Here is an 11,348-nt window from a genome sequence, read left to right as displayed (position 1 = left end):
GTGTGTCTGTGTCTGTGTGTGTATGTGAGTGTGTGTGTCTGTGTGTGTGTCTGTGTGTGTGTGGCTGTGTCTATGTGTTTGTGTCTGTGAGTATGTGTGTCTGTGTCTTTGTCAGTGTAAGTGTGTGTGTGTGTCGGTGTGTGTGTGTGGGTGTTTGTGTCTGTGTCTGTTTGTGTGTGTCTGTGTGAGTGTGTGTGTGTCTGTGTCTGTGTCTGTGTGTGTGTGTTTCTGTGTATGTCTGTGAATGTGTGTGTCTGTGTCTGTGTGTGTGTCATTTGTGTGTGTGTCAGTGTAAGTGTGTCTGTGGGTGTGTGTGTGTGTCTGTGTGAGTGTGTGTGTCTGTGTCTGTGTGTGTGTGTCTGTGTGTTTGTGTGTGTGAGTGTGTGTGTGTCTGTGTCTATGTGCTTGTGTGTGTGTGTGTCTGTGTGTGTGTGAGTGTGTGTGTGTCTGTGTGAGTGTGAGTGTCTTTGTCTCTGTGTGTGTCTGTGTGTGTGTGTGTGTCTGTGTCTGTGTGTTTGTGTCTGTGTGTGAGTGTGTATCAGTGTAAGTGTGTTTGTGTGTGTGTCTGTGTTTGTCTGTGAGTGTGTGTGTCTGTGTGAGTGTGTGTGTCTGTGTCTGTGTGTCTGTGTGTGTGTCTATTTGTGTGTGTGTCAGTGTAAGTGTGTCTGTGGGTGTGTGTGTGTCTGTGTGAGTGTGTGTGTCTGTGTGTGTCTGTGTGTGTGTGTCTGTGTGTTTGTGTGTGTGAGTGTGTGTGTCTGTGTCTATGTGCTTGTGTGTGTGTGTGTGTCTGTGTGTGTGTGAGTGTGTGTGTGTCTGTGTCTATGTGCTTGTGTGTGTGTGTGTGTCTGTGTGTGTGTGAGTGTGTGTGTCTGTGTGAGTGTGAGTGTCTTTGTCTCTGTGTGTGTCTGTGTGTGTGTGAGTGTGTGTGTCTGTGTCTGTGTGTTTGTGTCTGTGTGTGAGTGTGTATCAGTGTAAGTGTGTTTGTGTGTGTGTCTGTGTTTGTCTATTTGTGTGTGTGTCAGTGTAAGTGTGTCTGTGGGTGTGTGTGGGTCTGTGTGAGTGTGTGTGTCTGTGTGTGTCTGTGTGTGTGAGTGTGTGTGAGTGTGTCTGTGTGAGTGTGAGTGTCTGTGTCTGTGTGTGTGTCTGTGTGTGTGTGAGTGTGTGTGTCTGTGTCTGTGTGTTTGTGTCTGTGTGTGAGTGTGTATCAGTGTAAGTGTGTTTGTGTGTGTGTCTGTGTTTGTCTGTGAGTGTGTGTCTCTGTGTCTGTGTGTGTGTGTCTGTGTGAGTGTGTGTGTCTGTGTCTGTGTGTCTGTGTGTGTGTCTATTTGTGTGTGTGTCGGTGTAAGTGTGTCTGTGGGTGTGTGTGTGTCTGTGTGAGTGTGTGTGTCTGCGTGTATTTGTCTGTGTGTGTGTGTGAATGTGTGTGTCTGTGTCTATGTGCTTGTGTCTGTGTGTGTGTGTCTGTGTGTGTGTGAGTGTCTGTGTGAGTGTGTGTGTCTGTGTCTTTGTGTGTGTGTCTGTGTGTGTGTGAGTGTGTGTGAGTCTGTGTCTGTGTGTGAGTGTGTGTGACAGTGTGTGTGTCTCTGCGTGTGTGAGCGTGAGTGTGTGTGTATGTGTCTGTGTGTGTGTGTGTCTGTGTGTGTGTCTGCTTGTGTGAGTGTGTGTGTCTTTGTCTATGTGTTTGTGTCTGTGTGTGTGTCTGTGTAAGTGTGTGTGTGCGTTTGTGTGTGTCTGTGAGTGTGTGTGTCTGTGTGTGTGAGTTTGTGTGTGTGTGAGTGTGTGTGTCTGTGTCTGAGTGTGTATGTGAGTGTGTGTGTCTGTGTGTGTGTCTGTGTGTGTGTCTGTGTGTGTGTGGCTGTGTCTATGTGTTTGTGTCTGTGAGTATGTGTGTCTGTGTCTTTGTCAGTGTAAGTGTGTGTGTGTGTCGGTGTGTGTGTGTGGGTGTTTGTGTCTGTGTCTGTTTGTGTGTGTCTGTGTGAGTGTGTGTGTGTCTGTGTCTGTGTCTGTGTGTGTGTGTTTCTGTGTATGTCTGTGAATGTGTGTGTCTGTGTCTGTGTGTGTGTCATTTGTGTGTGTGTCAGTGTAAGTGTGTCTGTGGGTGTGTGTGTGTCTGTGTGAGTGTGTGTGTCTGTGTCTGTGTGTGTGTGTCTGTGTGTTTGTGTGTGTGAGTGTGTGTGTGTCTGTGTCTATGTGCTTGTGTGTGTGTGTGTCTGTGTGTGTGTGAGTGTGTGTGTGTCTGTGTGAGTGTGAGTGTCTTTGTCTCTGTGTGTGTCTGTGTGTGTGTGTGTGTGTGTCTGTGTCTGTGTGTTTGTGTCTGTGTGTGAGTGTGTATCAGTGTAAGTGTGTTTGTGTGTGTGTCTGTGTTTGTCTGTGAGTGTGTGTGTCTGTGTGAGTGTGTGTGTCTGTGTCTGTGTGTCTGTGTGTGTGTCTATTTGTGTGTGTGTCAGTGTAAGTGTGTCTGTGGGTGTGTGTGTGTCTGTGTGAGTGTGTGTGTCTGTGTGTGTCTGTGTGTGTGTGTCTGTGTGTTTGTGTGTGTGAGTGTGTGTGTCTGTGTCTATGTGCTTGTGTGTGTGTGTGTGTCTGTGTGTGTGTGAGTGTGTGTGTGTCTGTGTCTATGTGCTTGTGTGTGTGTGTGTCTGTGTGTGTGTGAGTGTGTGTGTGTCTGTGTGAGTGTGAGTGTCTTTGTCTCTGTGTGTGTCTGTGTGTGTGTGAGTGTGTGTGTCTGTGTCTGTGTGTTTGTGTCTGTGTGTGAGTGTGTATCAGTGTAAGTGTGTTTGTGTGTGTGTCTGTGTTTGTCTATTTGTGTGTGTGTCAGTGTAAGTGTGTCTGTGGGTGTGTGTGTGTCTGTGTGAGTGTGTGTGTCTGTGTGTGTCTGTGTGTGTGTGTGTGAATGTGTGTGTCTGTGTCTATGTGCTTGTGTCTGTGTGTGTGTGTCTGTGTGTGTGTGAGTGTGTGTGTCTGTGTCTGTGTGAGTGTCTGTGTGAGTGTGTGTGTCTGTGTCTTTGTGTGTGAGTCTGTGTGTGTGTGAGTGTGTGTCAGTCTGTGTCTGTGTGTTTGTGTCTGTGTGTGAGTGTGTGTGACAGTGTGTGTGTCTCTGCGTGTGTGAGTGTGTGTGTCTGTGTCTGTGTGTGTGTCTGTGTGTGTGTCTGTGTCTGTGTGTGTGTGTGTCTTTGTCTGTGTATGTGTCTGAGTGTGTGTGTCTGTGTCTGTGTGTCTGTGTCTGTGTGAGTGTGCGTGTCTGTGTCTGTGTGTGTGTGTCTTTGTGTGTGTCAGTGTAAGTGTGTGTGTGTCTGTGTCTGTGTGTGTGTCAGAGTAAATGTGTCTGTGTGTGTCTGTGTGTGTCTGTGAGTGTGTGTGTCTGTATGTGTGTGTGTCAGAGTAAATGTGTCTGTGTGTGTCTGTGTGTGTCTGTGAGTGTGTGTGTCTGAGTCTGTGTGTGTGTCAGTGTAACTGTGTGTGTGAGTGTGAGTGTGTGGGTGTCTGTGCGAGTGTGTGTGTCTGTGTGTGTGTGTGTCTGTGCGAGTGTGTGTGTCTGTGTCTGTGTGTGTGTGTGTCTGTGTGTGTCTGTGAGTGTGTGTGTCTGTGTCTGTGTGTGTATCTGTGTGTGTGAGTGTGTGTGTCTGTGTGTGTGTGTGTGTCTGTGAATGTGTGTGTCTTTGTCTGTGTTTGTGTCTGTCTGTGTCTGTGTGTGTGTTTGTGAGTGTGTATGTCTGTGTCTGTGGGTGTGTTTGTGTGTCTGTGTGAGTGTGTGTGTCTGTGTCTGTATGTGTGTCTGTTTGTGTGTGAGTGTCTGTGTCTGTGTGTGTGTCTGTGTGTGTGAGTGTGTGTGTATGTGTCTGTGTGTTTGTGTCTGTGTGTGAGTGTGTATCAGTGTAAGTGTGTTTGTGTGTGTGTCTGTGTTTGTCTGTGAGTGTGTGTCTCTGTGTCTGTGTGTGTGTGTCTGTGTCTGTGTGTCTGTGTGTGTGTCTATTTGTGTGTGTGTCAGTGTAAGTGTGTCTGTGGGTGTGTTGTGTCTGTGTGTGTGTGTGAATGTGTGTGTCTGTGTCTATGTGCTTGTGTCTGTGTGTGTGTGTCTGTGTGTGTGTGAGTGTGTGCGTCTGAGTCTGTGTGTTTGTGTCTGTGTGTGAGTGTGTGTGTTTCTGTGTATGTCTGTGAGTGTGTGTGTCTGTGTCTGTGTGTGTGTCAATTGTGTGTATGTCAGTGTAAGTGTGTCTGTGGGTGTGTGTGTGTCTGTGTGAGTGTGTGTGTCTGTGTCTGTGTGTGTGTGTTTGTGTGTTTGTGTGTGTGAGTGTGTGTGTGTCTGTGTCTATGTGCTTGTGTGTGTGTGTGTGTCTCTGTGTGTGTGAGTGTGTGTGAGTGTGTCTGTGTGAGTGTGAGTGTCTGTGTCTGTGTGTGTGTGAGTGTGTGTGTCTGTGTCTGTGTGTTTGTGTCTGTGTGTGAGTGTGTATCAGTGTAAGTGTGTTTGTGTGTGTGTCTGTGTTTGTCTGTGAGTGTGTGTCTCTGTGTCTGTGTGTGTGTGTCTGTGTGAGTGTGTGTGTCTGTGTCTGTGTGTGTGTCAATTTGTGTTTGTGTCAGTGTAAGTGTGTCTGTGGGTGTGTGTGTGTCTGTGTGAGTGTGTGTGTCTGCGTGTGTGTGTCTGTGTGTGTGTGTGAATGTGTGTGTCTGTGTCTATGTGCTTGTGGCTGTGTCTCTGTGTCTGTGTGTGTGAGTGTGTGTGTCTGTGTCTTTGTGAGTGTCTGTGTGAGTGTGTGTGTCTGTGTCTTTGTGTGTGTGTCTGTGTGTGTGTGAGTGTGTGTGAGTCTGTGTCTGTGTGTTTGTGTCTGTGTGTGAGTGTGTGTGACAGTGTGTGTGTCTCTGCGTGTGTGAGCGTGAGTGTGTGTGTCTGTGTCTGTGTGTGTGTGTGTCTGTGTGTGTGTCTGCTTGTGTGAGTGTGTGTGTCTGTGTCTATGTGTTTGTGTCTGTGTGTGTGTGTCTGTGTAAGTGTGTGTGTGCGTTTGTGTGTGTCTGTGAGTGTGTGTGTCTGTGTGTGTGTGAGTGTGTGTGTGTGTGAGTGTGTGTGTCTGTGTCTGTGTGTGTATGTGAGTGTGTGTGTCTGTGTGTGTGTCTGTGTGTGTGTGTGTGTCTGTGTGTGTGGCTGTGTCTATGTGTTTGTGTCTGTGAGTATGTGTGTCTGTGTCTTTGACAGTGTAAGTGTGTGTGTGTGTCTGTGTGTGTGAGAGTGTTTGTGTCTGTGTCTGTTTGTGTGTGTCTGTGTGAGTGTGTGTGTGTTTGTGTCTGTGTCTGTGTGTGTGTGTTTCTGTGTATGTCGGTGAGTGTGTGTGTCTGTGTCTGTGTGTGTGTCATTTGTGTGTGTGTCAGTGTAAGTGTGTCTGTGGGTGTGTGTGTGTGTCTGTGTGAGTGTGTGAATGTGTGTGTCTGTGTCTATGTGCTTGTGTCTGTGTGTGTGTCTGTGTGTGTGAGTGTGTGCGTCTGTGTCTGTGTGTTTGTGTCTGTGTGTGAGTGTGTGTGTTTCTGTGTATGTCTGTGAGTGTGTGTGTCTGTGTCTGTGTGTGTGTCATTTGTGTGTGTGTCAGTGTAAGTGTGTCTGTGGGTGTGTGTGTGTGTCTGTGTGAGTGTGTGTGTCTGTGTCTGTGTGTGTGTGTCTGTGTGTTTGTGTGTGTGAGTGTGTGTGTGTCTGTGTCTATGTGCTTGTGTGTGTGTGTGTGTCTCTGTGTGTGTGTGAGTGTGTGTGAGTGTGTCTGTGTGTGTGTGAGTGTCTGTGTCTGTGTGTGTGTGAGTGTGTGTGTCTGTGTCTGTGTGTTTGTGTCTGTGTGTGAGTGTGTATCAGTGTAAGTGTGTTTGTGTGTGTGTCTGTGTTTGTCTGTGAGTGTGTGTCTCTGTGTCTGTGTGTGTGTGTGTCTGTGTGAGTGTGTGTGTCTGTGTCTGTGTGTCTGTGTGTGTGTCAATTTGTGTGTGTGTCAGTGTAAGTGTGTCTGTGGGTGTGTGTGTGTCTGTGTGAGTGTGTGTGTCTGCGTGTGTGTGTCTGTGTGTGTGTGTGAATGTGTGTCTGTGTCTATCTGCTTGTGTCTGTGTCTCTGTGTCTGTGTGTGTGTGAGTGTGTGTGTCTGTGTCTTTGTGAGTGTCTGTGTGAGTGTGTGTGTCTGTGTCTTTGTGTGTTTCTGTGTGTGTGTGAGTGTGTGTGAGTCTGTGTCTGTGTGTTTGTGTCTGTGTGTGAGTGTGTGTGAGTGTGTGTGACAGTGTGTGTGTCTCTGCGTGTGTGAGCGTGAGTGTGTGTGTCTGTGTCTGTGTGTGTGTGTGTCTGTGTGTGTGTCTGCTTGTGTGAGTGTGTGTGTCTGTGTCTATGTGTTTGTGTCTGTGTGTGTGTGTCTGTGTAAGTGTGTGTGTGCGTTTGTGTGTGTCTGTGAGTGTGTGTGTCTGTGTGTGTGTGAGTGTGTGTGTGTGAGTGTGTGTGTCTGTGTCTGTGTGTGTATGTGAATGTGTGTGTCTGTGTGTGTGTCTGTGTGTGTGTCTGTGTGTGTGTGTGTCTGTGTGTGTGTGGCTGTGTCTATGTGTTTGTGTCTGTGAGTATGTGTGTCTGTGTCTTTGTCAGTGTAAGTGTGTGTGTGTGTCGGTGTGTGTGTGAGTGTTTGTGTCTGTGTCTGTTTGTGTGTGTCTGTGTGAGTGTGTGTGTGTCTGTGTCTGTGTGTGTGTGTTTCTGTGTATGTCTGTGAGTGTGTGTGTCTGTGTCTGTGTTTGCGTCATTTGTGTGTGTGTCAGTGTAAGTGTGTCTGTGGGTGTGTGTGTGTGTCTGTGTGAGTGTGTGTGTCTGTGTCTGTGTGTGTGTGTCTGTGTGTTTGTGTGTGTGAGTGTGTGTATCTGTGTCTATGTGCTTGTGTGTGTGTGTGTCTGTGTGTGTGTGAGTGTGTGTGTGTCTGTGTGAGTGTGAGTGTCTGTGTCTGTGTGTGTGTCTGTGTGTGTGTGAGTGTGTGTGTCTGTGTCTGTGTGTTTGTGTCTGTGTGTGAGTGTGTATCAGTGTAAGTGTGTTTGTGTGTGTGTCTGTGTTTGTCTGTGAGTGTGTGTCTCTGTGTCTGTGTGTGTGTGTGCCTGTGTGAGTGTGTGTTTCTGTGTCTGTGTGTCTGTGTGTGTGTCTATTTGTGTGTGTGTCAGTGTAAGTGTGTCTGTGGGTGTGTGTGGGTCTGTGTGAGTGTGTGTGTCTGTGTGTTTCTGTGTGTGTGTGAGTGTGTGTGAGTGTGTCTGTGTGAGTGTGAGTGTCTGTGTCTGTGTGTGTGTCTGTGTGTGTGTGAGTGTGTGTGTCTGTGTCTGTGTGTTTGTGTCTGTGTGTGAGTGTGTATCAGTGTAAGTGTGTTTGTGTGTGTGTCTGTGTTTGTCTGTGAGTGTGTGTCTCTGTGTCTGTGTGTGTGTGTCTGTGTGAGTGTGTGTGTCTGTGTCTGTGTGTCTGTGTGTGTGTCTATTTGTGTGTGTGTCAGTGTAAGTGTGTCTGTGGGTGTGTGTGTGTCTGTGTGAGTGTGTGTGTCTGCGTGTGTGTGTCTGTGTGTGTGTGTGAATGTGTGTGTCTGTGTCTATGTGCTTGTGTCTGTGTGTGTGTGTCTGTGTGTGTGTGAGTGTGTGTGTCTGTGTCTTCGTGAGTGTCTGTGTGAGTGTGTGTGTCTGTGTCTTTGTGTGTGTGTCTGTGTGTGTGTGAGTGTGTGTGAGTCTGTGTCTGTGTGTGAGTGTGTGTGACAGTGTGTGTGTCTCTGCGTGTGTGAGCGTGAGTGTGTGTGTCTGTGTCTGTGTGTGTGTGTGTCTGTGTGTGTGTCTGCTTGTGTGAGTGTGTGTGTCTTTGTCTATGTGTTTGTGTCTGTGTGTGTGTGTCTGTGTAAGTGTGTGTGTGCGTTTGTGTGTGTCTGTGAGTGTGTGTGTCTGTGTGTGTGAGTTTGTGTGTGTGTGAGTGTGTGTGTCTGTGTCTGTGTGTGTATGTGAGTGTGTGTGTCTGTGTGTGTGTCTGTGTGTGTGTCTGTGTGTGTGTGTGTGTGTCTGTGTGAGTGTGTGTGTCTGTGTCTGTGTGTCTGTGTCTGTGTGTCTGTGTGTGTGTCAATTTGTGTGTGTGTCAGTGTAAGTGTGTCTGTGGGTGTGTGTGTGTCTGTGTGAGTGTGTGTGTCTGCGTGTGTGTGTCTGTGTGTGTGTGAATGTGTGTCTGTGTCTATGTGCTTGTGTCTGTGTCTCTGTGTCTGTGTGTGTGTGAGTGTGTGTGTCTGTGTCTTTGTGAGTGTCTGTGTGAGTGTGTGTGTCTGTGTCTTTGTGTGTGTGTCTGTGTGTGTGTGAGTGTGTGTGAGTCTGTGTCTGTGTGTGAGTGTGTGTGACAGTGTGTGTGTCTCTGCGTGTGTGAGCGTGAGTGTGTGTGTCTGTGTGAGTGTGAGTGTCTGTGTCTGTGTGTGTGTGAGTGTGTGTGTCTGTGTCTGTGTGTTTGTGTCTGTGTGTGAGTGTGTATCAGTGTAAGTGTGTTTGTGTGTGTGTCTGTGTTTGTCTGTGAGTGTGTGTCTCTGTGTCTGTGTGTGTGTGTCTGTGTGAGTGTGTGTGTCTGTGTCTGTGTGTGTGTCAATTTGTGTTTGTGTCAGTGTAAGTGTGTCTGTGGGTGTGTGTGTGTCTGTGTGAGTGTGTGTGTCTGCGTGTGTGTGTCTGTGTGTGTGTGTGAATGTGTGTGTCTGTGTCTATGTGCTTGTGGCTGTGTCTCTGTGTCTGTGTGTGTGAGTGTGTGTGTCTGTGTCTTTGTGAGTGTCTGTGTGAGTGTGTGTGTCTGTGTCTTTGTGTGTGTGTCTGTGTGTGTGTGAGTGTGTGTGAGTCTGTGTCTGTGTGTTTGTGTCTGTGTGTGAGTGTGTGTGACAGTGTGTGTGTCTCTGCGTGTGTGAGCGTGAGTGTGTGTGTCTGTGTCTGTGTGTGTGTGTGTCTGTGTGTGTGTCTGCTTGTGTGAGTGTGTGTGTCTGTGTCTATGTGTTTGTGTCTGTGTGTGTGTGTCTGTGTAAGTGTGTGTGTGCGTTTGTGTGTGTCTGTGAGTGTGTGTGTCTGTGTGTGTGTGAGTGTGTGTGTGTGTGAGTGTGTGTGTCTGTGTCTGTGTGTGTATGTGAGTGTGTGTGTCTGTGTGTGTGTCTGTGTGTGTGTGTGTGTCTGTGTGTGTGGCTGTGTCTATGTGTTTGTGTCTGTGAGTATGTGTGTCTGTGTCTTTGACAGTGTAAGTGTGTGTGTGTGTCTGTGTGTGTGAGAGTGTTTGTGTCTGTGTCTGTTTGTGTGTGTCTGTGTGAGTGTGTGTGTGTTTGTGTCTGTGTCTGTGTGTGTGTGTTTCTGTGTATGTCGGTGAGTGTGTGTGTCTGTGTCTGTGTGTGTGTCATTTGTGTGTGTGTCAGTGTAAGTGTGTCTGTGGGTGTGTGTGTGTGTCTGTGTGAGTGTGTGAATGTGTGTGTCTGTGTCTATGTGCTTGTGTCTGTGTGTGTGTCTGTGTGTGTGAGTGTGTGCGTCTGTGTCTGTGTGTTTGTGTCTGTGTGTGAGTGTGTGTGTTTCTGTGTATGTCTGTGAGTGTGTGTGTCTGTGTCTGTGTGTGTGTCATTTGTGTGTGTGTCAGTGTAAGTGTGTCTGTGGGTGTGTGTGTGTGTCTGTGTGAGTGTGTGTGTCTGTGTCTGTGTGTGTGTGTCTGTGTGTTTGTGTGTGTGAGTGTGTGTGTGTCTGTGTCTATGTGCTTGTGTGTGTGTGTGTGTCTCTGTGTGTGTGTGAGTGTGTGTGAGTGTGTCTGTGTGTGTGTGAGTGTCTGTGTCTGTGTGTGTGTGAGTGTGTGTGTCTGTGTCTGTGTGTTTGTGTCTGTGTGTGAGTGTGTATCAGTGTAAGTGTGTTTGTGTGTGTGTCTGTGTTTGTCTGTGAGTGTGTGTCTCTGTGTCTGTGTGTGTGTGTGTCTGTGTGAGTGTGTGTGTCTGTGTCTGTGTGTCTGTGTGTGTGTCAATTTGTGTGTGTGTCAGTGTAAGTGTGTCTGTGGGTGTGTGTGTGTCTGTGTGAGTGTGTGTGTCTGCGTGTGTGTGTCTGTGTGTGTGTGTGAATGTGTGTCTGTGTCTATCTGCTTGTGTCTGTGTCTCTGTGTCTGTGTGTGTGTGAGTGTGTGTGTCTGTGTCTTTGTGAGTGTCTGTGTGAGTGTGTGTGTCTGTGTCTTTGTGTGTTTCTGTGTGTGTGTGAGTGTGTGTGAGTCTGTGTCTGTGTGTTTGTGTCTGTGTGTGAGTGTGTGTGAGTGTGTGTGACAGTGTGTGTGTCTCTGCGTGTGTGAGCGTGAGTGTGTGTGTCTGTGTCTGTGTGTGTGTGTGTCTGTGTGTGTGTCTGCTTGTGTGAGTGTGTGTGTCTGTGTCTATGTGTTTGTGTCTGTGTGTGTGTGTCTGTGTAAGTGTGTGTGTGCGTTTGTGTGTGTCTGTGAGTGTGTGTGTCTGTGTGTGTGTGAGTGTGTGTGTGTGAGTGTGTGTGTCTGTGTCTGTGTGTGTATGTGAATGTGTGTGTCTGTGTGTGTGTCTGTGTGTGTGTCTGTGTGTGTGTGTGTCTGTGTGTGTGTGGCTGTGTCTATGTGTTTGTGTCTGTGAGTATGTGTGTCTGTGTCTTTGTCAGTGTAAGTGTGTGTGTGTGTCGGTGTGTGTGTGAGTGTTTGTGTCTGTGTCTGTTTGTGTGTGTCTGTGTGAGTGTGTGTGTGTCTGTGTCTGTGTGTGTGTGTTTCTGTGTATGTCTGTGAGTGTGTGTGTCTGTGTCTGTGTTTGCGTCATTTGTGTGTGTGTCAGTGTAAGTGTGTCTGTGGGTGTGTGTGTGTGTCTGTGTGAGTGTGTGTGTCTGTGTCTGTGTGTGTGTGTCTGTGTGTTTGTGTGTGTGAGTGTGTGTATCTGTGTCTATGTGCTTGTGTGTGTGTGTGTCTGTGTGTGTGTGAGTGTGTGTGTGTCTGTGTGAGTGTGAGTGTCTGTGTCTGTGTGTGTGTCTGTGTGTGTGTGAGTGTGTGTGTCTGTGTCTGTGTGTTTGTGTCTGTGTGTGAGTGTGTATCAGTGTAAGTGTGTTTGTGTGTGTGTCTGTGTTTGTCTGTGAGTGTGTGTCTCTGTGTCTGTGTGTGTGTGTGCCTGTGTGAGTGTGTGTTTCTGTGTCTGTGTGTCTGTGTGTGTGTCTATTTGTGTGTGTGTCAGTGTAAGTGTGTCTGTGGGTGTGTGTGGGTCTGTGTGAGTGTGTGTGTCTGTGTGTTTCTGTGTGTGTGTGAGTGTGTGTGAGTGTGTCTGTGTGAGTGTGAGTGTCTGTGTCTGTGTGTGTGTCTGTGTGTGTGTGAGTGTGTGTGTCTGTGTCTGTGTGTTTGTGTCTGTGTGTGAGTGTGT

This window comes from Hemitrygon akajei, chromosome 28 (genome assembly GCF_048418815.1).
Source record: "Hemitrygon akajei chromosome 28, sHemAka1.3, whole genome shotgun sequence".
Taxonomy (NCBI): Eukaryota; Metazoa; Chordata; class Chondrichthyes; order Myliobatiformes; family Dasyatidae; genus Hemitrygon; species Hemitrygon akajei.
The sequence above is the reverse complement of the archived record's forward strand: the minus strand, read 5'-3'. Positions refer to the sequence as shown.